We start from the raw sequence: 27,732 nt of genomic DNA, 5'->3' as shown, positions 1-27,732 counted from the left end.
CAGCATATATACCAGGATTGAGGGGAGGGCCAGCATATATACCAGGATTGAAGGGAGGGCTAGCGTATATACCAGGATTGAGGGGAGGGCCAGCATATATACCAGGATTGAAGGGAGGGCCAGCATATATACCAGGATTGAGGGGAGGGCCAGCATATATACCAGGATTGAAGGGAGGGCCAGCATATATTCCAGGATTGAGGGGAGGGCCAGCATATATACCAGGATTGAGGGGAGGGCCAGCATATATACCAGGACTGAGGGGAGGGCCAGCATATATACCAGGATTGAGGGGAGGGCCAGCATATATACCAGGATTGAGGGAAGGGCCAGCATATATACCAGGATTGAGGGGAGGGCCAGCATATATACCAGGATGTGGGTGAGCACATTCTTTATTTCTGCAGTCTCTTACCCCTGCTCCTCTCTGTGGCTGCTCTATGCTGCCCTCGCCTGCTCTTTGTATCAGTTGTTTGTATCAGTAAAACCTCAATCTTTAGGTTAAATTGCCGTGTTGACACTTGGTGATAAATAAGTGGGTTTTGAATTGTAGTTTGGGCACTCGGTCTCTAAAAGATTCGCCATCACTGCTTTAAACCAATCAATGTGCAAATATCAACATTTTTGAGAAAATACAATACATTTGATCAGATGTCAAAAAATATTCCATAAAAAATAAATTGTGATCAGAAATCATAAAGAAAAATTATCTCTATAATACCATTTTTACCAAAAATACATTGTAAAAAAAAAGAAGTGTAATTTTCTACAGTACAATATTTATTTCTATTTTTCTCAAAAGAATTTTCATTTTAGGCCCCCCAAAAATTGAAAATCAATGTAAAAAGTGTATTTTACTAGAATAAAAAAAATCAGGGTAATTGTTCAGTTGTATTGCCAGTTTTATAGCACGACCCGTAGCGATTTACGATCCCACAGGCCGATGAGCTACAATCTTCCTGAGAAAGGATTCATCAATGTATCAGATGCTTTCTTGCATGTTTCTACATGGAGCAATACACATATGTTCCATGTCCCTTCCTCTAAGAAACCTTCAATGAACCCTGATAGGATCTACAGAGAATAGACAAGACGTCCTTTACAGTGTTACACACTTACTCGATACTCAGTCTAATTTCATCATTCATTTTACTTTCTGCTTATAAATGCATTCATTAAAATAATGAATATCTGCATTGAGGACAGTAGAAGAACTAGTTTGTGTTTGTTCATCAAGATGCATTATCTTGGTTTCGTCTTGTAGGCAGAGTACTGGAGAGGTTGCTCCCGTCGTTCAGAGAGTTGCTCCGGTGCGGTGTTCTGTTTGTAGACTGACCGCTTTGTTGGTTTGCTATCAGGTGGTGAATCATATCGGTTATGAGATTGAGTTTATGATCCATTTGAGTTACCTACAAATGTATAAAAAAAAATTCTAACAAAGAGAATAGCATAGATACAGACCACACTCCATACACATTTCACACTACCCGTGAGCGCTGCCTGATATTGTAGCTTATCCATAACCAAATCAATGGGGCACTGAGTTGCAATACCAGACTCACCACATGGACAAGAGAGGCACAGTTTTGGGGAGAAATAAAGTAGATAGATCCCTTAATGCAATATTGGTTAGCCATTTAGACATTGTTGTTTTAATTGAAAACTAGAGTTGGTGCGATTCGTTTTGCAGCACTCGGTCCATCGGCCACGTCAGTAATCTTTGGATGCTGGACAGGAGTCTCAAGACCTGCCTTCTACCTTCCAATATTCCCTGCTTCTCTTTTGATTAGATGCATCTTTATAGTTACAGAATGATGCATATGTGACATTGCATCAGGCCGGCTAATCAGTAGAACAGCTGTGGATGCCGGCATGTAGGAGGTGGTTCTCAGGGCTCCGATGCAGCGGTCACAGATTATGGATGTGACTGATGGACTGGGTCCTGCAAATTGACTCGCACCAACCCTATTGGAAACCTTTGTCAGATTGAACTACTTAGTGAACTCAGAAAGAGCTTTCTGTCCACATCCATGAAAGTAGTAGCCAACACTTAAAGGGGTTTTCTACTACTCGGACATCTCCTTCTCCATATATATATTTTTGCCCTCAGTAAAATAATAACACCTATACTCCCCTCCAGTGTTTCAGCCGTTTCGGCATTGGCTCTCCTTGGGATCACGTGACATTGTTATGTCAAGTGATCCCTGCTGCCAATCAGCGCTGGCTTCACTCTCCTTGCCTCCAGTTATATCACATACCTGTACATCCGGAGGAAGTAAGAGCAGCAACAGCTCTCACTTTCTCTGGATGCATGCAAGTTGGCCAAAGGTGGAGAGAGTAAAGTCAGCGCTGATTGCCCTAAGGAATCATGAGACATAATGTCATGCTGTCACGCAAGGTGTGGGAAAGACTAAGTGCAACACAAAGGGAAAAGGGAAAGGGAACCCAGACTAGGGAAAGTGGGGAGTGGAGAACTCCTAGGCTGATCTAGTGTCACCCTGACTCCACTAATGTCCCTTTATTGGTTCTTCACCAATCGCCGCACGTGTACCTCGGCCTGTCTTTCCCTGGCATTAGGCTCAGGCTAGGGAACAGAAAGGATGAGCACTAGTTGATCCCCACTAAACACTAAAGACAACAAGGGGGGACAAACAAGGGAAAATCGCTTAGCTTTAGTCGACTCCAGACAAATCCGCACACGTTCTCTAGCACCAGAGAAGAAGCACTGCTCTTGCTCAAGCCTTCACAAGGGGTAATGAATATCGCCGGCACCTCCCTCTGTCTCACAACAGGTATTTATACATCCAGGCCAGAGTGTTAATTAGCCAGAGGAAGCTAGCCACTGGGTCCTAGAGATACATATTCTAAGAAGTTGTCTGTAAGGCCAAACGAAGAGATCTCCTGCAACCAACTGCAGGATGACTGTCTGTCACTTCTGACACACCCATGACACACGCAGTGGAATCTATGTTACATAGGGAAATCAGTTACCTGATCCAGAAAGAAACAGTGAGGGCTTCCCCAATGACTGGTCCAGTCTGTAGAGAAAGGAAAAAAATCACTGGTGTAATCAAAAAGTATTTTTATTGAAGAGAAATTCCACCCAAAACTTGCAAACTGCCTCTTCCAGTGCCACCTATTAGAAGTAGCAATCCTAAAACTCAATATCAACCTTTTAACAAGCCTTGCCACATGATTTAGGATAAATGGCAAACTAGAATCTCAATTTGCAGCCATGGTGTTCCGGGGTGTTGCCCCTCGGCAGTGCAAAGCATGAGATCTGATTTGGCTGTGTGAGAGACTTCAGAAGGAAAATCTTTACCCCTTAGATCCCAGTGAGGAGAGTGAAATGCCAGAGTAAGGAGGCTTATAAACCATGCAATGGCTCCCCGGGGAGCTTACGAGCCTCCTTACACTGGCATTTTTTAGACAAATCATCTTACTTTTCCTCTAAGGATTCAATTTTCTTCCTTTTTTTCTATTACTTTATCACTGTTGATGACTCCCACTGATTTGCTATAGCAATGAGATGTGCACATATATACATATATACAGTTGAAACCATAAGTTTACATACACTATATAAAAAGACACATATGCATGTTTTTCTCAATATCTGACATGAAATAAGAATAAACCTTTCCTGTTGTAGGTCAATTAGGATTACCATAATTTTTAATATTTGCCAAATGCCAGAATAATGAGAGAGAGAATGTTTTAAGGCATTTTTATTACTTACTGCAAAGTCAAAAGTTTACATATACTAAGATTACTATGTATTTAAACAATTCTCGACTGCCCATATGATGATGCCATGTGTTTGGAAGCTTCTAATAGTTTTTTGGGCAACATCTGAGTTAATTAGAGACACACATGTGGATGTATTTTAATGCACACCTGAAACACACTGCTTCTTTGTGTAGCATCATGGGAAAGTGTAAATAAATCAGCCAAGATATCAGGAAGAGAATTGTAGACTTGCACAAGTCTGGCTCATCCTTGGGTACAATTTCAAGATATCTGAAGGTGCCTCGTTCATCTGTACAAACAATTATATGCAAGTACAAACAAGATTGGAATGTCCAGCCATCATACCACTCAGGGAGGAGACGGGTTCTGTGTCCCAGAGATGAACGTGCTTTGGTCCGAAATGTGCATATCAACCGCAGGACAAAAGCAAAAGACCTTGTGAAGAGGATGGCAGAAGCTAGTAAGATTGTCAGAGTGACAATTCAGTGAAACGAGTACTGTATCAACATGGGCTGAAAGACCACTCTGCCAGGAAGAAGCCATTACTCCAAAAGAAAGATAAAAAAGCCAGATTAATGTTTGCAAATGCACACAGGAGCAAAGACCTTAATTTTTGGAGACATGTCCTGTGGTCTTATAAAACTAGAATTGAACTTTTTGTGCATAATGACCATAGTTAAGTTTGGAGGAAAAAGGGAGAAGATTAGAAGCCTAAGAACACCATCCCAACTGTGAAACAAGGGGGTGGCAGCATCATGTTGTGAGGTTGCTTTGCTGCAAGAGGGACTTGGTGCACATCACAAAATAGATGGCTTCATGAGAAAAGAAGATTATGTGGCAATACTGAAGCAACATCTCAAGACATCAGCCAGGAAGTTAAAGCTTGAGCAGAAATGGGTCCTCCAAATGGACAATGACCCGAAGCAAACTGCCAAAATGGTAACAAAGTGGCTTAACACGTTCGTGACCAAACCAATTTTTTTAAATCTGACCAGTGTCACCTTATGTAGTAATAACTCTGGAATGCTTCAACATATCCCATAGCTTTTGAGACTGTTTTTTGTGACACATGATACTTTATAATAATCATAAATTTAGGCTGATATGGTTTGCGTTTATTTATAAAAATATCAGAAACTTGGCAAAAAAGTTTTAAAAATTGCACTTTTCAAACTTTGAATGATTATGCCTTTGATCCCAATAGTCATACCACACAAAAACAGTAATAAATAACATTTCCCTCATGTCTGCTTTACATCAGCACCATTTGTAAAATGTTGTTTATTTTGTTAGCATTTTAGAAGATTTAAAACTGTAGTAGTTATTTTTCATTTTTTTCAAGGAAATTTACAAAACTTATTTTTATAGGGACCTGTTCAGTTTTGAAGTGACTTTGAGGCTACGTGCCCACTATGCATTTTTCAAGCGTTTTTGCTGCGGAATTTTCAAAGCGAAAACGCTTAAATGCTTGGTAATGCGTGCCCCATGGTCCTCAATGATAACCCGCATGTGCTGTGTGTTGGTATATGCAACAGTTGTGGACTTCTTTGTTTGCGTGAAGGAGGACTTTATGCTCATCTGACAGTAGATGGCGACGTTGTGTAAAGTTTCCTTGTTTACTGTATTGTAAAAGAAAAAAAGTCTCTCTTGTATTTTCTATTTTGTTCTTACTTCCTGGTGCAGTACTGTGTGACTGTGCGTTTTTTCCTTTACCTCATGTTCTGAGAAGTAAAAGCTTGTTATCCCATGTAATCTGCTCTGTGAAGTTTTATACTGCAACTGTGGGTATCCAGAAGCTGTGCAACACTGTGCACATGCTGCGGAAATTTATGCTGCGGATTAGCATTGCGGAAAAATCTGAAGCATATCCATTAATTTTGCGGAAACGCAGCGTAATTGCCGCCATTGACTTGCGTTGAATTGCATAATATCTTAATGACTACATGTACACATGTGGATATTAAGTGATTCAATGTGTGGATGGTACCCGGGTCTGGAGAAGAGGAGACTCTCCTCCAGACCCGGGTACCATAGTACCTGTAGTTAAAAAAGAATAAAATAAAAAACAACATTATACTCACCTTCTGATGGCCCCCAGTGTCCTGTATGGTGCGTCCGGTGTCTTCGGCGGCTCGTGGTGGTGTAAAAGGACCTTCCATGACGTCATGTAGTCATGTGACATTATCCATTGTCTGTCTTTTCAAAAGTGACAAAAGGAAGTGCAGCCATATCGGTTGTGACCTTTGAATTAATTTCTCAGAAACAGACAGTGAACAGTCATTTTGTCAGGATGTTATATCAATGACTAAGTCATTAGTTTCCAAGAAGCTGCTTTAAAATTGATAAACTACTTCTTCCTATTTTTGCAGCGCTGCAATATTGCCATCTTATTAGAGAAGAGCAGTTAAAGAGAATGTGTTATCAAAAAATAACCAATTGTTTAAATTACGTTTTTACATAAAATTTATTTTTTTCTTTTTACTTTTTTTTACTATAGTAACCATCTAAACTAAAAAAACACACCCACAGATCTTGCAATTATCACCCCGGCCAAAATTAGTTTCATATTTCCTGTTGTATACAGAAGATTTTTCAGCAGTTTTATTATCATTTTTCTTTTTTCCTCTCCTTCTTTCTCCCTTTTCGTGTGACATAGCTGTATGAGGGCTGGGGGAGTTTTTTTAGAGGAGAGCTGTAGTTTTGAATGACACCATTCATTTTACCCTACAATATACTGGAAAACTGGAACAAAAATTCCAAGTGAAGTTAAATGGGATTGCGTTTTTCATTGTTTTTGCTGCCGTATTTGGGTTTTGTTTCTAAGGTTTCATTGTGCAGTGAAAATGACCTGTGAACATGATTCTTCACGTCGAGCAAACTTGAAAAAACAGATATCAAACTTGTATAGTTTTATTTTGATGGTGAAAATATTTCAGCGATTCGGTCGATAGAGCTTTATGAGGGCTTGTTATTTGCTGAGGTTTTCATTAATAACATTTTTTGGGATCTATACGATGTTTCAATCCCACTTTTTCATGTACCAACATGGCAGCCATGGGGGCGGTCAGCAGGCTCATGGTTGCCACTGAAATCCATAAGCAGCACTTTCACTTAGTGAAGGGGAGTGGAAGGCAACATCCCATGGGCATCCAAAATGGTGAACCTCTGGGACATCGCACCTTAACTACCACGGTCTGGGATTTACTGCAGCATCTAAGTGTTTAACAGCAGCAACCAGAGCTGCTCTAATAGCGGCTTTTACAGACAAATACCGGCAGTATAACACAGCTGGAATCTGCAGGTATATTGCGGGTTGAGTTGCAGAGTCCACTCCACACACTTGCACCCAACATGCACTATACATGTAGGGCAGATAGGGGTTAAACAACAGATGACACGTTCCTTTTAAGCACTTAAGAATTTATTTATTTTTTACTTTGCAGATAGTATACTGACATATGCTTTGTACTTAAAGGGAATCTCTGCATTAGTTAATGTCTTTTTGTTAGAAGGGCCCCAATATGCTGACTAAAGTATGATCTGTTGCTGGCAATCTCAGCGATAAGCAATTTGTTGAAAAATCTGGCAACAAGCATTTAATTCTCCTGCACTGCCACCAAAAGAAACAGGAGGTACTGCACAGTTTCCATTGAAATCAATAAGCTGAGTATGTAATGAATGAAGTACTGGGACCTTTAAAGTGGGACTTACTCCATGTAACTGCTCTCTAGTCTGCATAAAATGGGTTCAGGTTTACAACGGAGAATCCCCACTATTAACCTGTATAGTGCCCCAAGTATGTGCAAGTGGTTTCTAAACCAGACAACCTCATTAAGTCTCATAACACCTTCGTCAATAAACAGGTATTCTCAAATTACTAAGTTGCTTTAATTAGTTAAACAGCATGAACATACGCAAGTTTGCCACTGACTAGCTTTTTCTATCTGCTGTCATTCTCCTTCAATGAGAGCTTTTATCTTACATAGTGTAAAGCTCATTTCCATGGAGTTCAGCCACTAGTAGACCTTGGTAGAGAGTGTGCAGTAGTCACATTCCAGGAGAAAAGTTAACTCCTAACATAGCGTTATCTCTGTCCAGCCCATTCATTTCTATACGCCAGTTAGCTGCTCCCTGCCTTCTCCCTTTTGGCTCTTGTGCTGAGCTTTATAGTTCTAATAATACTACAGCTCTGCTGCTCATCAGAGCTATCACTCAGGGAGAAGAGCCCGTCCTGCCAGAAATCAGGAAGTAGGGAGACTGCACAGCTCTGAGCTGCTCAAGAGATCACTTATGAAAATTCCTTTTAGGCGTCAAACATTTCCTTTGTTCAAATGGAAAGAATATAGATCTACATATTTTAGATTGTGTATGAACTACATGTCTGAAGTAAAAATAAATGATTCTAAATAAAAAAAAAAAAAAAATATATATATATATATATATATATATATATATATATATATATACAGTACAGGCCAAAAGTTTGGATACACCTTCTCATTTAAAGATTTTTCTGTATTTTCATGACTATGAAAATTGTACATTCACACTGAAGGCATCAAAACTATGAATTAACACATGTGGAATTATATACTTAACAAAAAAGTGTGAAACAACTGAAAATATGTCTTATATTCCAGGTTCTTCAAAGTAGCCACCTTTTGCTTTGATAACTGCTTTGCACGGTCTTGGCATTATCTTGATGAGCGTCAAGAGGTAGTCACCGGAAATGGTCTTCCAACAATCTTGAAGGAGTTCCCAGAGATGCTTAGCACTTGTTGGCCCTTTTGCCTTCACTCTGCGGTCCAGCTCACCCCAAACCATCTCAATTGGGTTCAGGTCTGGTGACTGTGGAGGCCAGGTCATCTGGCGTAGCACCCCATCACTCTCCTTCTTGGTCAAATAGCCCTTACACATCCTGGAGGCGTGTTTGGGGTCATTGTCCTGTTGAAAAATAAATGATGGTCCAACTGAACGCAAACCAGATGGAATAGCATGCCGCTGCAAGATGCTGTGGTAGCCATGCTGGTTCAGTATGCCTTCAATTTTGAATAAATCCCTAACAGTGTCACCAGCAAAGCACCCCCACACCATCACACCTCCTCCTCCATGCTTCACGGTGGGAACCAGGCATGTAGAGTCCATCCGTTCACCTTTTCTGCGTCGCACAAAGACACGGTGGTTGGAACCAAAGATCTCAAATATGGACTCATCAGACCAAAGCACAGATTTACACTGGTCTAATGTCCATTCCTTGTGTTCTTTAGCCCAAACAAGTCTCTTCTGCTTGTTGACTGTCCTTAGCAGTAGTTTCCTAGCAGCTATTTTACCATGAAGACCTGCTGCACAAAGTCTCCTCTTAACAGTTGTTGTAGAGATGTGTCTGCTGCTAGAACTCTGTGTGGCATTGACCTGGTCTCTAATCTGAGCTGCTGTTAACCTGCGATTTCTGAGGCTGGTGACTCGGATAAACTTATCCTCAGAAGCAGAGGTGACTCTTGGTCTTCCTTTCCTGGGGCGGTGTAGCATGAACATGAAAAATGGCTATTTTATATTTCAAATCCATATTGAAATATAAACCAGACATCTCAGCATTTGTAGGTGTCTTACCTCAGTAGACTCTAGGGGTCATTAGTCCAGACATACTAAAGCATTAGGTTAAGTTTGCGAAGTCTGAGGTTTAATCTTTATTACTGAAGGGAATTAGCCTTTTGTATACTCTGTGTTTGTCATCCGATGTAGAACCAGAGACAGACGATTGCACAAAATTGTAAATAAAACTACAGACATATGATTTAAGATGGAGAAGCTTATTGTAGTACTAAAAATATAAGTGGCTATCTGAAACCCATTATGATGTATCCCACCTTTAATTAATATTCTAATTATATATTCTGTGTTAAGGTATACTTTATCTGTGAATGTATCTCACTGATACATAGCTTCTTAACACAATATACTCTCTGGGAAGAAAACCTTGTTCTGGTTTATAACCCAGTGTAGGATTTACTCTTATCTTACTCTTATTATGTAAACATTATGACAGAAGTAGAATTGTCCGTGAACAGGTCTTGTCCAGTATTGCTCATCTGTGATAGCTGGCCACTGTCACAAGATTGGAATGTTGGACAACAACCTATGAACTTTCATGCTTACATAATATTAAGTTGGGTAAGCGTTTTTCTAAAGTATAAAGCTGTTGAAGAATTCAGTTATGGCAGAAGCATTGTGGACCTTTGAAGAGGACGCTCTTCAAAGTGTAGGACCTAGGACGCATTCTCTGTCCATCGCTGAGTGCTTCTCCAGCTGAAGTTTCCGGACAGATGATGTATATGGTACTAGGGAAATCTTTTTCTTCTTCTATTCAATAGTAAGTATGTAACCTTTATAAGTATTTAATATTAGTAACCTTTAATCTACAAAAGTGTACGCAATATCATAATATCATACTATTCCTTTGATTCTGTATTTTATCTTTCAAATTATCTATTATAAATAAAATTGCGTTATATTGCAAGTGGTTGCCTTCTTTAAAGCCGTATCCAAACCTTATTGCTAAAAACTTGGCAATACATAATTTGGCGTAGTCAGCAGGATACGCAGAAGGCACAGAAGTTCTTTTTATTGGAAAGTAGAAGGGACTCTGTGTGATAGTGTGATATTGCGTAAAACATGCCTCTCTTTAAGAAAAAAGAGATTGTAAGTGTTTCTGTAGAAATTCCAGGGTGGGAGCAGGCTCCTTACCATATTTTGGCCAAAGAGTGGTCGCAATGTGTTGGATTAAGTGAATCATGGGACAAATGTTTGAATGATGCTGAACCTGATGATGTCATTGAATGCTTGCAAAAAGTGAGAGTGGAAAAAAAGCAGGAATTGGGTGCTGTGAGCAGGAGAGGATGGATTTTGTTACATGCATGTAGAAAACAGCTTGAGGAAAGAATATGTATATTAACAAAAGTTCAGGAATTGGAAAGACAGTTGTGTGAGGCCCAGAATGCATTGGTTATAGCACAGTGTCAGAATAAGTTATTAATGGACAGATGTGATGGATATCAGCATTTAGCAAAAAAGGCAGCGGTATGTGTAGCGCAGTATAAATACAGAAGGAGACGAGGGAAGGTTAATAAAAAGAAAGTTGCTTTGGCCATAGCCAAATCAGGAATAGAGTGTAGCCCTGATCAATGGGATGGTGTCCACAGGGATAAAATAGATGGGATTGGTACTGACGAGATGTGGAAGTTGTATCAAAATAGAGGACTTAATAAAAAGTCAGAGGTTTCACATAATAGAAAGGTTACAGTAAAAGATTCTGAATCCCCACAGCAGGGGGCGGGTGGGACACGGGGAGAGAAAGGGCCCACTTCCTCCTCGTCGCCAGCAAAGCCCACAGCACTGGGGTTTGAGGATCTTTATGCTGAAGTTAAATCCTTGATACAGGAATTCAAAGCCCAACAGAAGGGGGCATCATTTTCTTCTAATATGATGTCTTCATCTGAAATGGGGGATCGATGGAGGGAGACAGATAAAAGTGATTGACATGCTGGCCACGCCCCACAAATATTGGTAGATACAGGGGCGGAGGCCAATTTGATTAATGGAACTCCAAAACAATTCAGTGAGTGCAAGATTATAACTACAGAATTAGGAGGAAAGCAAATTGAGGCAATTCAGGACAGAGCAAAACCAGGAGTTAGTGGAATCTCCACATTGTATGAGAAGGTAAGCAAAGTCGCTATGGGACTTCAGCAGCAGGAGATGCCCTTTGAACAATTGATTCCTGAGCAGAGGAAACAAGCGTGGTTTACAGAAGGGTCAGCTAGGTACCAAGGTAACAACCGTGTGTGGAACGCAGTGGGCTATCAGACTACAAGTATACATAACAAAGAAGTATGAGGAAAAGAGTTGTGGCAAGATATCTGGGCAATTGTACAAATAATTAAAGTGACTGTGTTTCATGTTGATGCTATTTGTGCTTCAGATCCCGTGGAAAGATTCTTCAACTCAGTAGCAGACGAACAGTCCAAAATATCAGTCACTGAATGCAGTAAAGACTGACACCACTGAGGAGCTGCTCGGACTGACACCACTGAGGAGCTGCTCGGACTGACTCAATGGGCACAGACCAGAGGGTGCCCATCAGGTTAGATGTAATCAAGGAAACAATTATGAAATGTCCAGTATGCCAACATTCACAACAAAGACCTGTCCCCCATGTTGTTAGGGGTCAAATAGCCCGAGGTAAACTACCTGGACAAATTTGGCAGGTAGATTACATCGGCCCCCTTCCACAAGATGGAGGGTGTGTATATGTATGCACGGCTGTGGATACATACTCAGTGTATATGATGGCTTGTCCGTGTAAAACGGCCAATGCTAACAGTACCATTAAAACCATGGAAACCATAATATTATATTACGGTATTCCATTGCAAATTCAGAGTGACAATGGTAGTCACTTCAAGAACAGGAAACACCGTTAATAAGAATGATTACCCCCAATTTACAGATCATGCCTTTAAAAGCTACTACCACAGGACAGACAGTTCTCTATTGGGAACTAGAGCCAGGGGCTCTGGGATCTTATAGAGCCACCCCACAGGCAGCAGGACTAGATTTACACTCTCATGAGGAAATTAGATTAGAAATAGGGGTGGTAAAGGCAATCACAACTGCTATAGGATTACAAATGCCTCCTGAGCATTTTGGTCTTATAGCTCCAAGATCAGGTTTGGCCCTGAGAGGAATTCAAGTGATGGCTGGAGTGATAGATCAGGATTATCAAGGTGAAATCAAGGTACTCCTGTTGAATAGTGGGGATAGTGACTTGTTGATCCAAAAAGGAGACAGGATAGCTCAATTATTAATTTTACACCCTTACACCCGTACAGATGGTAAAACTCTTTGAACAGCTCGGCTTCAAAAGCAGGGCCTTGATCCGTCAGCATCTTATCTGGGTATCCATGGGGCCTGCAGAAGTATGCTTGAAACGTCCTTGCTGCAGTTTCTGCCATCAGATCCTTGATGGGGGCTACCACCAGGAACCGGGAGTAGTGATCCACCATGGTCAGGGCATAGGAGTATCCTGACCTGCTGGGTGACAGCTTGACATGATCCAGGGCAAAGATCTCCAGGGGCTGGGTGGTCTTGATGGACTGCAAGGGTGCTTTCTGGCTGCTGTAGTCTTTTCTTCTGAGGCTACAGGGTCCACAATCCCGGCACCATCTCTCTATGGAGCTCCGCATACCAACCCAATAAAACCGACTCTTCAGGAGGGTTTCCAGTTTCTTCCAGCCAAAGTGCCCTGCTCGATCGTGGTAGGCCTCCAACACCATCTGGATGTCTGTCCTGGGCACTACGATCTGCCATACCATCTCATGGGTCCTAAGGTTGACATACCTCCGGCACAGCTTCTCTCTATAGATGAACAGCCGGCTTCTCTCATTCCACAGTTGCTTGGCTTGTGGAGGAGCGTCCTTCTCCAGGGAGTAACCTTCCTGGGTTATCAGTTCTTTGATACGGCTGACAACCGGGTCGCTGTCCTGGGTCTCCTTCACAACTGCTATAGGATTACAAATGCCTCCTGAGCATTTTGGTCTTATAGCTCCAAGATCAGGTTTGGCCCTGAGAGGAATTCAAGTGATGGGAGGAGTGATAGATCAGGATGATCAAGGTGAAATCAAGGTACTCCTGTTGAATAGTGGGGATAGTGACTTGTTGATCCAAAAAGGAGACAGAATAGCTCAATTATTAATTTTGTCTATTCAGAAAATGAAAATAATCAAGGGAACAGCTCCTACAATAATAACAGTTGGAGGAGACAGAGGTTTTGGCTCCACTCATTTTCTGAATGATGGTGCAAAAATCTTGGTGAAGCAACCTGGAGATTAAGGTCCTCCAGAACCTGCAGAGGTGATCGCCCTAGGGGCAGACAATGTGTTAAAAGTGAAGAAGCCAGGACAAGAGAAGTGGGAACATGTTCCTGCAGACAGGTGTTATCTCAGAGACTAATGTATATATATTTCCATTTTAGACTCAAAATTGGAGATGGTGGATGATCGGTGTTACAGGCACGGTCCTTTTGGTCTCTGTCACTACCCAACCGTTATACAGAAGGGAAAGAGAAACGCCGGAGAAGGAGAATGAGGTTTTATGGAAAATTAAGCAGAATTTATGGAGTTACTTGGCGCAACTGACAAACATGAGCCATTTTTGTATGGCAAAGACTGCTACAGCTACAAATGTGTTGGAAACTTGTATGGTAGCTATACCAACCCCCTTACGACTGTGGACCAAATTGATAGGGGGATTTATCCAAGTTGAGAAGGTAGAAGAAGGAGATGTGCTTCAGAATTATACATACAACCCGTATTACGCTTGTATAAACTGTACTGGAGAAGATTTTATTACTGAAGATATGATCACTATAAAGACTCAAAAGATTGCATCTGCTGAGCTATGTTATCAAATGACTTGCGACCAAAATAAAATAGGTAAATGCCAGCAAATGAAAATAGAAAGAAAAACAGGGAATAATGAGATTGATATTATTTGTAGTTCCCGTACAGGTAAAGATTGTAAGAAAATAATGTCGGGGAAAATATGAAGTGTAATAATACAGTAACTTCCCCCTCATACATACAACATGCAAAATTGCCCAAGGGGTGGATGTTTTCTTGTGGGAATATAACTTTCCCATCTCGTAAAATTAAGCCTTCAAAAAGGGGATTTTTTTCGCTTATCAGAAAATTGTAATTATAACGTAAACTTACTAATTGAATCAGAAATTCTAGGAATATATTTGACAATGGTAGGATCCCCTGTCATAGCGGTATATGCTGCCCATACTGTAGGTAGATTATCTTTTCTTGTGGCTAGATCAATAAATATTACTAGTAGAGCTTTAGAGAATATATTATTGGATATACAAAGTTACCAAAAAGCAATTTTACAAAATAGGGCAACCATAGATTATTTGTTGTTAATTCATAATCATGGATGTCAAGAGTTTGGTGGGATGTGTTGTTTTAATCTGTCTGATCACAGCCAAGATTTGCAGTCTCAAATAGATCAGTTACAGGATGATGTTAATCACATCACACGAAGTGATGGTAAATGGTGGGACTGGTTATTTTCCTAGCTGCCTGATTTTGGGTACTTACGCTATATTTTAGGAGTAATTTTTGCAATAATTTGTGCATGTATTGCTTTATGTTGCTGTATACAATGTATTCCTTCTTTGTTATCTCTATGTCGCTCATCTGTTGAAGTTATTCCTTTGGGATATGGCGTTGGATATAAATAATATATGGTTTCCGATAACTGAGGGTGGATTGTAGTATGAACATGAAAAATGGCTATTTTATATTTCAAATCCATATTGAAATATAAACCAGACATCTCAGCATTTGTAGGTGTCTTACCTCAGTAGAGTAGGGGTCATTAGTCCAGACATACTAAAGCATTAGGTTAAGTTTGAGGTTTAATCTTTATTACTGAAGGGAATTAGCTCTTTGTATACGCTGTGTTTGCTAGAACCAGAGACAGACGATTGCACAAAATTGTAAATAAAACTACAGACATATGGCTTAAGATGGAGAAGCTTATTGTAGTACCAAAAATATAAGTGGCTATCTGAAACCCATTATGATGTATCCAACCTTTAATCAATATTCTAATTATATATTCTGTGTTAAGGTATACTTTATCTGTGAATGTATCTCACTGATACATAGCTTCTTAGCACAATATACTGTCTGGAAAGAAAACCTTGTTCTGATTTATAACCCGCTGTAGGATTTACTCTTATCATATGTAAACATTATGACAGAAGTAGAATGGTCCGTGAACAGGTCTTGTCCAGTATTGCTCATCTGTGATAGCTGGCCACTGTCGAGGGATTTGAATGTTGGACAACAACCTATGAACTTTCATGCTTACATAATATTAGGTTGGGTAAGCATTTTTCTAAAGTATAAAGCTGTTGAAGAATTCAGTTATGGCAGAAGCATTGTGGGCCTTTGAAGAAGACGCTCTTCAAAGTGTAGGACCTAGGACGCATTCTCTGCCCATCGCTGAGCACTTCTCCAGCTGAAGTTTCCGGACAGATGATGTATATGGTACTAGGGAAATCTTTTTCTTCTTCTATCCAATAGTAAGTATGTAACCTTTATAAGTATTTAACCTTAGTAACCTTTAATCTACAAAAGTGTACGCAATATCATAATATCATACTATTCCTTTGATTCTGTATTTAATCTTTCAAATGATCTATTATAAATAAAATTGCGTTATATTACAAATGGTTGCCTTCTTTAAAGCCATATCCGAACCTTATTGCTAAAAACTTGGCAATACACATGGGCAACTTTCCCGTCTTGCTCTCATGAGGTACGCTGGAGCACAATTGGTGGAAATCACAGGTATGTGATTGTACAAATCTACCCGGTCAGGTAGTTTGTCTGGCCACTGATTCCTTTCTTCTAGAGGTAAAGTCTTCAGCCGGTCTATGACGATATTGTTCATCTTTTCACATAGACCATTGGTTTGAGGATGTTACGGCGTAGTCCGAATCTTCTTACACCCATACAGATGGTAAAACTCTTTGAACAGCTCGGCTTCAAAAGCAGGGCCTTGATCCGTCAGCATCTTATCTGGGTATCCATGGGGCCTGCAGAAGTATGCTTGAAACGTCCTTGCTGCAGTTTCTGCCATCAGATCCTTGATGGGGGCTACCACCAGGAACCGGGAGTAGTGATCCACCATGGTCAGGGCATAGGAGTATCCTGACCTGCTGGGTGACAGCTTGACATGATCCAGGGCAAAGATCTCCAGGGGCTGGGTGGTCTTGATGGACTGCAAGGGTGCTTTCTGGCTGCTGTAGTCTTTTCTTCTGAGGCTACAAGGTCCACAATCCCGGCACCATCTCTCTATGGAGCTCCGCATACCAACCCAATAAAACCGACTCTTCAGGAGGGTTTCCAGTTTCTTCCAGCCAAAGTGCCCTGCTCGATCGTGGTAGGCCTCCAACACCATCTGGATGTCTGTCCTGGGCACTACGATCTGCCATACCATCTCATGGGTCCTAAGGTTGACATACCTCCGGCACAGCTTCTCTCTATAGATGAACAGCCGGCTTCTCTCATTCCACAGTTGCTTGGCTTGTGGAGGAGCGTCCTTCTCCAGGGAGTAACCTTCCTGGGTTATCAGTTCTTTGATACGGCTGACAACCGGGTCGCTGTCCTGGGTCTCCTTCCAACTGTAATGAGGTAACGGGTTTAGTGTCTTACCGCGATACCTCCTGGAGGTGCGCTGCTCGTGTACCATCCCATTTCTGTGGAAGGCAGGTAGCTCAATCTCCTCCAGGTCATCCACTTCTTCTTCATTGTCCGACTGGTGAGGCATTCTGGACAGGGCATTGTCGTTGGCGTTCTTGTGGCCTGTCCGGTATTTGATGGTGAACTGATAGTTTGACAGTCTGGCCATCCAACGCTGTTCCATTGCTCCCAAATTGGCTGTCTCTAGATGCGTCAAGGGGTTGTTGTCAGTATAGGCCGTGAACTTAGTGGAGGCCAGGTAGTGCTTGAATCGTTCAGTGATGGCCCAGACCAAGGCCAGGAGCTCCAACTTGAAGGAGCTATAGTTTTCTGGATTCCTCTCGGTAGGATGAAGCTTCCTGCTGGCATAGGCTATCACCTTCCTTTTGCCATACTGCTTCTGGCTTAACACAGCTCCTAGTCTCTCGTTGCTGGCATCAGTGTACAGCAGGAAAGGTTGGCTGTAGTCAGGGTAGGCCAGGATTTGTTTGCCAGTCAGGATCTCTTTCATCACTGCAAAGGACTCAGCCTGTTCTTTACCCCACTGGAAGGGGGATTTTGCCTCTGTTGGACTGTCCTACCAGGAAATCTTGCAAAGGCACTGCCTTCTTGGTGTAGTCCTTTACAAATCTCCGGTAGTACCCGACCAGTCCCAGTAACTGATGTACCTCCTTGAGATTCTTCGGTTCTGGCCATTTCTGGATGGCTGTGACCTTATCCGGGTCTGGTGCTACGCCTTCTGGACTGACGATGTGCCCCAGCTACTGAACCTTCTGTTTAAGCAGGTGGCACTTGGAAGGTTTCAATTTCATCCCATACCGGACAATGCTTCAAATACCTCCGCCAGGTGCTTCAAATGGTCCTCATAAGTCTTGGAGTAAACTATTACGTCATCCAGGTATAGCAGCACGGTCTCGAAGTTACGGTGTCCCAAACAGCACTCCATCAATCTCTGGAACGTTCCAGGGGCATTGCAGAGTCCGAACGGCATGCTGTTGAACTCGCAGAGTCCCATCGGGGTAGTGAAGGCCGTCTTCTCCCGGTCCTCCTCAGCAACTGCTACTTGCCAGTACCCACTAGTGAGGTCAAGGGTAGAAAAGTAATTTGCAGACTTTAGTGCAGCCAGGGATTCCTCTATATGGGGTAAAGGGTATGCATCTTTATGTGTTATGCGATTTACCTGTCTGTAATCTACACACATCCTCATGCTTCCATCCTTTTTCCTGACCAGGACCAGGGGAGCTGCCCAAGGGCTACAACTATCTCTTATTACCCCTGCTCTCTTCATATCATGCAACATTTCCTTCTCTTTTTGGTAGTGTGCTGGTGGTATGGGTCTGTAACGTTCTTTGATGGGTGGATGGTCACCTGTGGGTATATGGTGTTGTACCCCTTTAATCCTCCCAAAATCAAGTGGGTGTTTGCTGAATACCTGTTCGTATTCCTGGACCACCCTGTGTACACCTTGTTTTTGATGGACAGGAGTGGCGTCAGTCCCAATATGGAGCTGTTGACACCAATCCTCCACCTGGGTTTCGGAGTCATTGTCCTCCACAGTGTCTGATGAGGTCAAGAACTATACTGTGTGTATGACATCATCATTCACAGTATACAACCGGGCAACAGTGGCGTATCTTGGTAATTTAACTTCGTCCTCCCCACAATTTAGGAGACGTACGGGTACCCTCCCATTGCGTGCATCAACCACCCCTCTGGCAGTTAAGAGTGTAGGTTTGTGCTCTGAGCCAATGGGCTCCACTACCGCCTGGTAGTTCTGTCCTTGAGACCTATTGCTGCCCTACACCAAATCAGCATTTCACTCATCGGGGGAATCACAATGGGTATCGGGTCTGTCACCCGTACATTACCGATCTCACCACCTGTTAGCTTTACCTGTTGCTGGTACAGGAGGGCTCGTATCTCTCTCTGGAGCACCTTCCTCTGCCCTGGTTTGGCAGTGTCAGCAATCTGTTGGAGCAAAAACAACACTTCTCCCAGTTACCAACAATATTTGTACCAAGTATCATATACAAGTCTGTATCACCAGGATTAGACTCCACTACAATCAGTCCTTGGTCTTTTAGTTCCGCTCTCCCCACCTTCACTGTCACATCCTTAAACCCTACTAGGTTAAGAGAAAGGCCGTTAGAGGGATACACAGAGAGGTTCGGGCTGGTGGCTGGAGTTCATCTACAGACCAGTACCTTTTGTAGAGGACATCAGGTATGATGGTTACCTGCGAGCCGGTGTCCAGCAGGGCAGGTGTCGCAATGCCATCCAGCACAATGGACAGGAAAGGTCTTCCTCACACGAACCGATGGTACCAGTTTCATAGGCCTGGTTGATTTACTCCTGGGTGTCGGCCCTCGGCCCCAGGGTTTGCTCGTTTAAAGGACAGTTCTGCGCTCTGCGACCTGCCTTGTGGCAGCGGTAGCAGATGAAGTCTCCTGTAGGGCGACGTTGGTCGTTGGTCCTCCCACGGGGTGGTGTTGTCCTCCTCCGGGGTGACGTTGTTCTCCTACGGGGTGGCTTTGTCCTCCTTCTTCTCCTCATCCAGGGGACATCTTCAGGGCTGTCGGCCAGTAGGATCCTTCCTTCCGGCTCAGGCTCCGTCTGTAGCTGCAGGGTGCTCAGGACAGTGGCCAGGGTTTTACTTAACTGGCGCACTTCAGAGCGTAGTCTGTCCAGCTCGCTACGAGGCACTGTTTGCATTTTTGTTTCAGCCGTTAATGAAGGAGCAGTGGGCGCTGTGGGCACTGGGGTGGCCCCACCCTGGTAGCGCTGGATAGCAGTATCTGTTGTTTCCACGGACTGCAGACCCTTTATAGCCATGTCCTTAAGGGTGTCAAAGTTGGCATCTGGATGATCTAAGGCCCACCACCGTACAGTTCTGCTCTCCTCCTGGGACCTCAACCCCCGGATGAACTGTTCCGTCAGCATTTTATTTTTATCTTGCATGCTGGCTGGACTAACCTGTTTCAGGGCCCCAGAGCCGTGGAGTACTCAGCAGCCGGGCCTATGGATGCTTGCGGGGGATATTATGGTGGCTGTCCCGGTCCGTGGCCCAGGGAGGTCAACAAAAGGGGAAATATTTACAGGGGATTATAAGAGTTTGTGACGCCACCTGTGGATTGCGGCTAAAGGGAGCCGCCGCTGCGGAGAAGTCCTCTGAGGCAGATGTTAGGGCAGCTTATGATGGAACGGCTCCCCACAGGTGGTGCGGGCCTCAGGGCAGCGTGGGGGGTAATGTTTAGCAGTGCAGGGGAGAGACAGCCAGGGCGGTTCAGGAAGAAATGACAGACACTCACACGGGGGTGCGCTTCGGTACCTTTACTGGTGTCGGTGTGGTATGGTCCAGGGTACTCGGTAGGCAGGGTGCATTTCTGGACTCTCCCCAGTGAGCGGGTATAGGGCCTCCTGATCCGTCGCTTCCACTTGCTAAGCTTCTGACCTGCCTGGAGCAGGGCATGGCTTAATTACTGTCTCTCTCTCTTGCACCTGCTGACCTGGTGGTAGGGCCTTCTCTTGGAGATCACTCTCCCTGGACACTGGGGCCTCCGTGACTCCTAGCCCTGGTGCTGTAGTCAGCGTTGATCGACCTGGGACTTGTAGTCCTCCAGGTGTCCGGTGATCCCTACTGGGTATGAAGGAACCCGGAAGGCGCGGACCCGATGTCCGGTATATATTTCGGGGTGAGCCTGGTACGCTCCTCTGCCCCCTCAACTCCTCTCTACTTTTCTCTTTGCCGTCAGCCACACTCGGGGCCCTAACTCCTCATTCGTGCCGTAGGCCTTGGCTCGCCTAAGCACAGCAGCCAGCGTGCTGCCTCTTCACTGGTCTAAGTGCCAGCACACTCTCTCACAACTCCGAACTCAGCTCCTGGCTTCACCTTCCCTATGTATATGTCCCTAATGGGCTCCCTCAGCTGGTGTGAGGTGGAAGGGTGGAAGTGTATGAATGTAGTGAGGGCCTCTTGTGGAGAAGTCAATCCATGCACCCAACTGGGTTGTGTGGCACCTAGGCGTAGCAGGACGCCACATATGGGCTGTAGTCAGGACATGGTAGGAGCCCATACATTCTGCTGCCTCCAAGAATATATACTTGGTAGGAGCCTACAGATTCTCCTGCCTCCAATAATATATACCTGACAGGAGCCCATACATTCTGCTGCCTCCAATAATATATACCCGACAGGAGCCCATACATTCTGCAGCCTCCAATAATATATACCTAACAGGAGCCCATTCATTCTGCTGCCTCCAATAATACATACCCGACAGGAGCCCATACATTCTGCTGCCTTCAATAATATATACCTGACAGGAGCCCATACATTCTCCTGCCTCCAATAATATATACGTGACAGGAGCCCATACATTCTGCTGCCTCCAATAATATATACCCGACAGGAGCTCATACATTCTGCTGCCTCCAATAATATATACCTGACAGAAGCCCATACATTCTGCTGCCTCCAATAATATATACCCAACAGGAGCCCATACATTCTGCTGCCTCCAATAATATAAACCAGACAGGAGCCCATACATTCTGCTGCCTCCAATAATATATACCTGACAGGAGCCCATACATTCTCCTGCCTCCAATAATATATACGTGACAGGAGCCCATACATTCTGCTGCCTCCAATAATATATACCCGACAGGAGCTCATACATTCTGCGGCCTCCAATAATATATACCTGACAGAAGCCCATACATTCTGCTGCCTCCAATAATATATACCCAACAGGAGCCCATACATTCTGCTGCCTCCAATAATATATACCCGACAGGAGCCCATACATCCTGCTGTCTCCAATAATATATACCTGACAGGAGCCCATACATTCTGCTGCCTCCAATAATATATACCTGACAGGAGCCCATACATTCTGCTGCCTCCAATAATATATACCTGACAGGAGCCCATACATTCTGCTGCCTCCAATAATATATACCCGACAGGAGCTCATGCATTCTACTGCCTCCAATAATATAAACCTGACAGGACCCCATAGATTCTGCTGCCTCCAATAATATAAATCTGACAGGACCCCATAGATTCTGCTATCTTCCAGAATGTATGGGCTCCTTCCAGGTCCTGACTACAGCCCATACATTCTGGCTGGCTCACTAGTAAAGACGCTAGAATGCATGGGCTCCTTCCAGGTCCTGCAGTCAGGACCTGGAAGGAGCCAATACATTCTAGTTTCCACCCGAAAATGATGATGTGTGCACACACCCTTAGGGTGACTCGTCACACCCAGTGCCATGGAAAAGTTTAGCAGTTGCCCAATCAGATTCCATAGGTCATAGCAGACAAGAGAGTGAGTTGCACATGTGCGACCATCTCTCCTCTGATAGTGGTGCGAGGCAATGCCCCATTACTGTCACACAAACACAAAAAAAGTATATGGCTCAATGTGCCTGACAGAAGCTGCTTTGGAGGTTGTAATGGCCCCCTTATCATTTGGGCTCCTGTGCAGCTGCACAGGTTGCACCAATCATTTGTCCGTCGCTGGTCCTATATATATACTGCAGATTAGCATGTCGTTTCAGGTGACGGTCAGAAGTTTATCTCAATGGGTGGCAAAATATTGCCCTGTGAGATGCCCGCCTAAAAATTCTGCCTTAGAATGGGACCGAGTGTGTGAAATGGGATCAGGAGCTGTACCTGGTTCACACACAGTAAACGCTGACTGTCACACAGCTGGCATCTGTCTCAAACAGCAATTGCCGGCGCTAAGCATCAAATGCAGCTGTTAACCATTTAGATTATGCTGTCAATTTCTGACAGCGGCATTTAAATGGAGAAGTTACTGCTAAAGCGATTGTGGGGTACCGATAAGCTGCCGGAGGCCAAGGGAAGGCCTGATCCACTGCCATTTAGGCTTTCCAGTCACATTAAGAGGTGGGAAAAAATATATTGTTCACCCTTCTCGATTTATGGCAGTCCGTGGACATCGGACTGAACTCGGATGTCTACCGAGTGAGATTAGATGTTTTCCACGGACCCATAGACTTGCATTGCCAATTTTGATCCAACACTCGGATGAAAATATGACATGTCACCAATTTATTTTTTTTTCTCCCTCGGATGACTGGGTCAAGTGCACAGCCCAATATAATAACATGGATACGAGGGCTATCCGTGAAAACCAAGGATAACACTCGTCCGATATAATAGGTCGTATGCTCAAACCCTTGCTCTGATTCATTCTCATCTGGACTACTGCAACTCTACTAAATATTCTCCCTTTTACTAAACTCTCCTCTCAAATCCATCCTAAATGCGTCAGCGGGGCTCATATTTCTGTCCAGCTGTTACACCGATGCTTCCACCCTGTTTCAGTCATTGCACTGGTTGCATCTGCTAAAGAGTACAATATAAACTTATCAATATCACCCACAACACTCTCCACAGTTCTGTACCACCCTGCATCTCCTCCCTCACCTCTGTCTACCACCCTATCTCCGTTTTCTGTTATGCTAATGACTGTATCCTGACATGCTCTATAATCCAAACCTCCCACTCAAAATCTTCTCTCATGCTGCTCCAGTTCTCTGAAATGCATTACCCCAAACAATCTGGTTAATTCCCAGTATCCACAGTTTTAAATGTGCTCCAAAACCACATTTCTTTAGACTAGCCTATCACAGTACCTCACTAATCTAATCATTGCCCGTTCTCTCTTCTTAAATTCTTAGAATCTTGTACCTTCTGTCATCTATTCTCAACAATCCGTGCACTCAGTAGCACTTTGTATCTGTCCTTATACAGGTACTGACTGATGACTGGTTCATGAAGCGTTATGTGAATACCCCTATTTATTAGAATGACGACTGGACTATACAATACAAGCCCCTTTTGCTCATCCTGCTATTTTCTAATAGATTGTAAGCTCTTGCGAGCAGGGCCCTCACTCCTTTTAGTTTTTGTTGAATTATGTGTTACGATGTAATGTCTGATATTGTTTTTACAAGTATTGTAAATTGCTGCGGAATATGTTGGTGCTATAAAATAATTATTATTTGCACTCATGTATATTTAGAATATGGAAATTATTTTTTATATTCTAGAGTACTGATATAGCAGCCGCCATATGCTGTGCTATGTTAATAGTGGAGCGCACCACATCACTGTGCGCTAGTAGTGGACTACAGCTGTCTTATTAGTGGCTGCTACATCTGGATTTAGAATATTGTAAGCGTTAATTAATAATATGGAGAAAAAAATGTCTCTGGAGCTCTACACCACGGGCGGACCCTGGGAACTTATTGTAAAAATGTGAATCCTATTCCTGGGAGTACAGCAGTGTTTCTTTACACCTGAATATCTGACAAAAGAGAGAAGTACTGCATAAGGCTAAGTGCCCATGCTACAGAAATGCTGCATCTACCTGGCAGGAAGAAAGGATGCGGATTTTACATGCGTTTTTCTTGCCAGGTAGAAGCGTTTGTCAAGCGTTTTTGCATGCATTTCTGCATGCGGGTTATCAAGCGCTTTTCCAAGCGATATTAGCATTGCTTATAAAAGTGCTTGACAATTTGGTCACACTATGTAAATCCATGCAACCGGCATGAATTTATATAGTGTGGCCAAGTTAATAGTTAAAAAAAAGAATAACAATGGTAAAAAATAAAAAAAACATTATACTCACCTTCTGATGGCCCCCGGTCATTTCTCCGCTGCGTCCTGTCTCTTGTACGGCTCGCGGTGGTGTGAAAGGACCTTTCAGGACGTCATTTAGTCATGTGACAGGTCACGCGACGTTCTATGGTACCCGAGTCCCCTCTTCTCCAGACCCGGGTAACATCCGCACATTGAATCGCTTAATATCCGCATGTGCACATGTAGTCATGCGGATATTAAGCGATTCAATGCAAGTCAATGGCGGCAATTACTCTGCGTGTCCGCAAAATTAATGGACATGCTGCGTATTTTTCCGCAATGATAATCCGCAGCGGAAATTTCCGCAGCATGTGCACAGCACATGCGGATTATCATTGGGGACCATGGGGCAGGTATTACCAAGCGTTTTTTTAAGCGTTTTCGCTGCGGAAATTTGGCGGCAAAAACGCTTGAAAAACACATAGTGAGCACGCAGCCTAACTCTTCAAAGGTGTTGTCCATGATCTGAAACTTGTGTTTTTTGTCTAAAAACAGCACCACAACCTGTCTACAGGTTCTGTGTGGTATTGCAGCTCAGCTCCATTTATTTCAGTAGAGCTGAAGTCCAATGCCAGTCACAATCTATGGACAGATGTGATATTGCTTTTGAAAGAAAACAATAATGTTTTTCTAATCCTGTATGTGAAGATCTGAGGTTGTGGGTTGCAATAATCACTAAGACAAGTTAACGATGCAACAATAGTTCATCTCTTATGACTCGCCCCCTGGGCCGTGGGGCACGCGGAACCGGGCAATAGGGAGACGCTGGGAGTAGTAATGGCGGCCTGGTCCCGCGGCTCAGGGTGGTCAGACCAATGGTAGTCTTCTACCGTACTTTAGATAATGTCCGACTACGCCACCCGTGGATTGCGGTTATTAGGAACCGCCGCTGCAAGGCAGTCCGCTGGGGCTGATGATATATGCAGCTGGGATGGTGTGACTCCCCATGGGAAGAGTGCGACCCCAGGGCAGTGTAGTGAATGGTGGGAGTGATGGTGGTGAGAGTCCCAGTACCGGTAGTGCTGGAGGCGCAAAGGAGCACACAGACAACAAGTTACTGTCCAGGGTCTTTACTCACAGTTCATGTGCTCCGGGTCACTTCGGCACCAGTAGTGACCGCCCGAGCCGTGCTGCGTCCACCAGGTGTGGGGCTCGGTCAACTCCCAGGCAGTTCAGAAGTATGGCTCAGGACCCCCTTTTGTCCTTTCTCTGGCCTGCCTCACCAGTGACCCACTTTTGTCCAGCTGCCGCGGACCTGTGCGGTTAAACGTGGGCCCCGTCCTCCGCTGTCCTATATGGTGCCTTCCTAGCAGGTTTGATGAGGTGTTGCACCAATAAATCATCACGACGACCGGTCTTTGGCTGAGGGTAGTTTCTCCTCCACCAACTTGGGATCCGGTACCCTTAATCTGCCTGACCCTTCACCCTGTATTCTCGTGGGTTCTTAGGGTCCCTTCCACCTTCTTGTTCCTGAGCCCTTCTGTTTCTCTGTCTCTTCTTCTCCCTTTCTGTTCCTTCCTGTTCTGTCTTCTCCTCCTTCCCTTGGCCTCTTCTCCAGGCCCACTTCTCCTTCTCCTCTCAGGCCCTGGCCTTTTCTCTAGGCCTGCCTCTGGAGCAGCACTCAGCCTGAGCTGCTGCTCCCTGTCAGCTCTCCTCTCAACCTCTCCTCACAGACTGAACTGAACCAAGACCTAAGATGGTGCCCACCTTTTATACCTCCCTCTGACCATGAGCCCAGGTGACCAGCAACCAATGGGCTCCTTCCTATGCCCAGAGACCCACCCCTATCTGCTCCTACACCACTGGGTTTTCCTCCCCCTCCCCACTCCAGCCAGGGACAGATGCTGTCGTGCCTGCACTTCTGTCTAGTGGGAGCACCGTTGAGCTGTCCCTCGGAAATGGGGTGTGTGTGGTGCATGCAGCTTACTGAGTCCTGGTCCACACTCCATCCTTACCCGGGAGTGGAATATCACACCTCTGGTTTGAGGTGCAATACCCCTGTAGCGGCCGAACCCTCGGGGTGCTACACTTACATCAAAGGTTTTACTACGACTCTAGGTAAATGGCCAAAATACATTGTCCCCAGTGCACAAGATACCCTTCCTGGGGCGGTAGTTCAACTGCCTATGTACCAGGCGATACTCACTGTTTCCCAACTTTTGGTTGGCTCACAGATTTCGTATCGTCAACCAGTATAGTTTGTATTCACATTCCTCGCTCCTCCAGACGACAAGATAAAACGATAGAAACACAGGTATCCAGTAGCAACAGTCCTTAAGAAAGTTCATCAAATCCAGACGACAGATTCCACAACTGTAGCACATTTATCCAGCCCAGTGATCAACCGATCTTCAAACTCCATAGGCCATTCATCCATGGATCCAGGATCTCAGCCTAGATCCTTTCCCTTCAACGTCATTTCACCAACTTCCTAAACATGGGGCTTTTTTTCCTCCCTTCATGGGAGCATTTGAGGGTCATCAGAGAGGTTCACATACAGCAATTTGAATTGGTTTTAGAAATAATATTTTTCTTTCATATATTTTCACGTTTTGGGTGCAGTTTTTGTTTATGTCCTAGATCATATTTATGACTTTTTAGCATTGTATAAATAAAGGTTACATTTTATTATTAGATCCCTTTATGATTTCTGACTTTTTGAGACCTCTATATAAATTTGACAAATAACCTGCAGATTAACTGCATATCTGCAGGTCAATAGCCATTCTTTCACGTGACAGGTTCCCTTGTAGGGTTGTCGTATGAATGCAATCCTTAATAAACCCAATCCTGTCTATGCTATATATACCCTTGTCCAGATCTATATTATAAAAGTATACAGTTGACATCTATCTGATGGATACATTTTTTGGCCAAACCTGTTTTCTAGCTTGCACGTTATATTCATGCTGCAGTGTGGACTTACTTTACAGAGTGTTTTTTATAGCAGCGTGCTTTAGTAGAGGCATTTCCATGGGGATTTTTCACTTGATG

General features: G+C 43.8%; 2 long non-coding RNA genes across 2 annotated transcripts; one reads left to right on the top strand and one right to left on the bottom strand.

Moving 5' to 3' along the window:
• Positions 1-822: 822 nt before the first annotated feature.
• Positions 823-27,732, bottom strand: LOC141176000 (uncharacterized). The gene is made up of 3 exons (XR_012253088.1): positions 27,665-27,732; positions 2,992-3,038; positions 823-1,409 (listed from the first exon to the last, which is right to left on the bottom strand). It is a non-coding gene; the product is annotated as an uncharacterized lncRNA (long non-coding RNA).
• LOC141175999 (uncharacterized) lies at positions 9,944-14,617 on the top strand. The gene is made up of 3 exons (XR_012253087.1): positions 9,944-10,120; positions 11,729-11,890; positions 13,781-14,617. It is a non-coding gene; the product is annotated as an uncharacterized lncRNA (long non-coding RNA).

The sequence above is a fragment of the Phyllobates terribilis genome, unplaced genomic scaffold (assembly GCF_046119375.1).
Source record: "Phyllobates terribilis strain yellow unplaced genomic scaffold, ASM4611937v1 Scaffold_15__1_contigs__length_34870131, whole genome shotgun sequence".
NCBI classification, from domain to species: Eukaryota; Metazoa; Chordata; class Amphibia; order Anura; family Dendrobatidae; genus Phyllobates; species Phyllobates terribilis.
The sequence above is the reverse complement of the archived record's forward strand: the minus strand, read 5'-3'. Positions and strand labels throughout refer to the sequence as shown.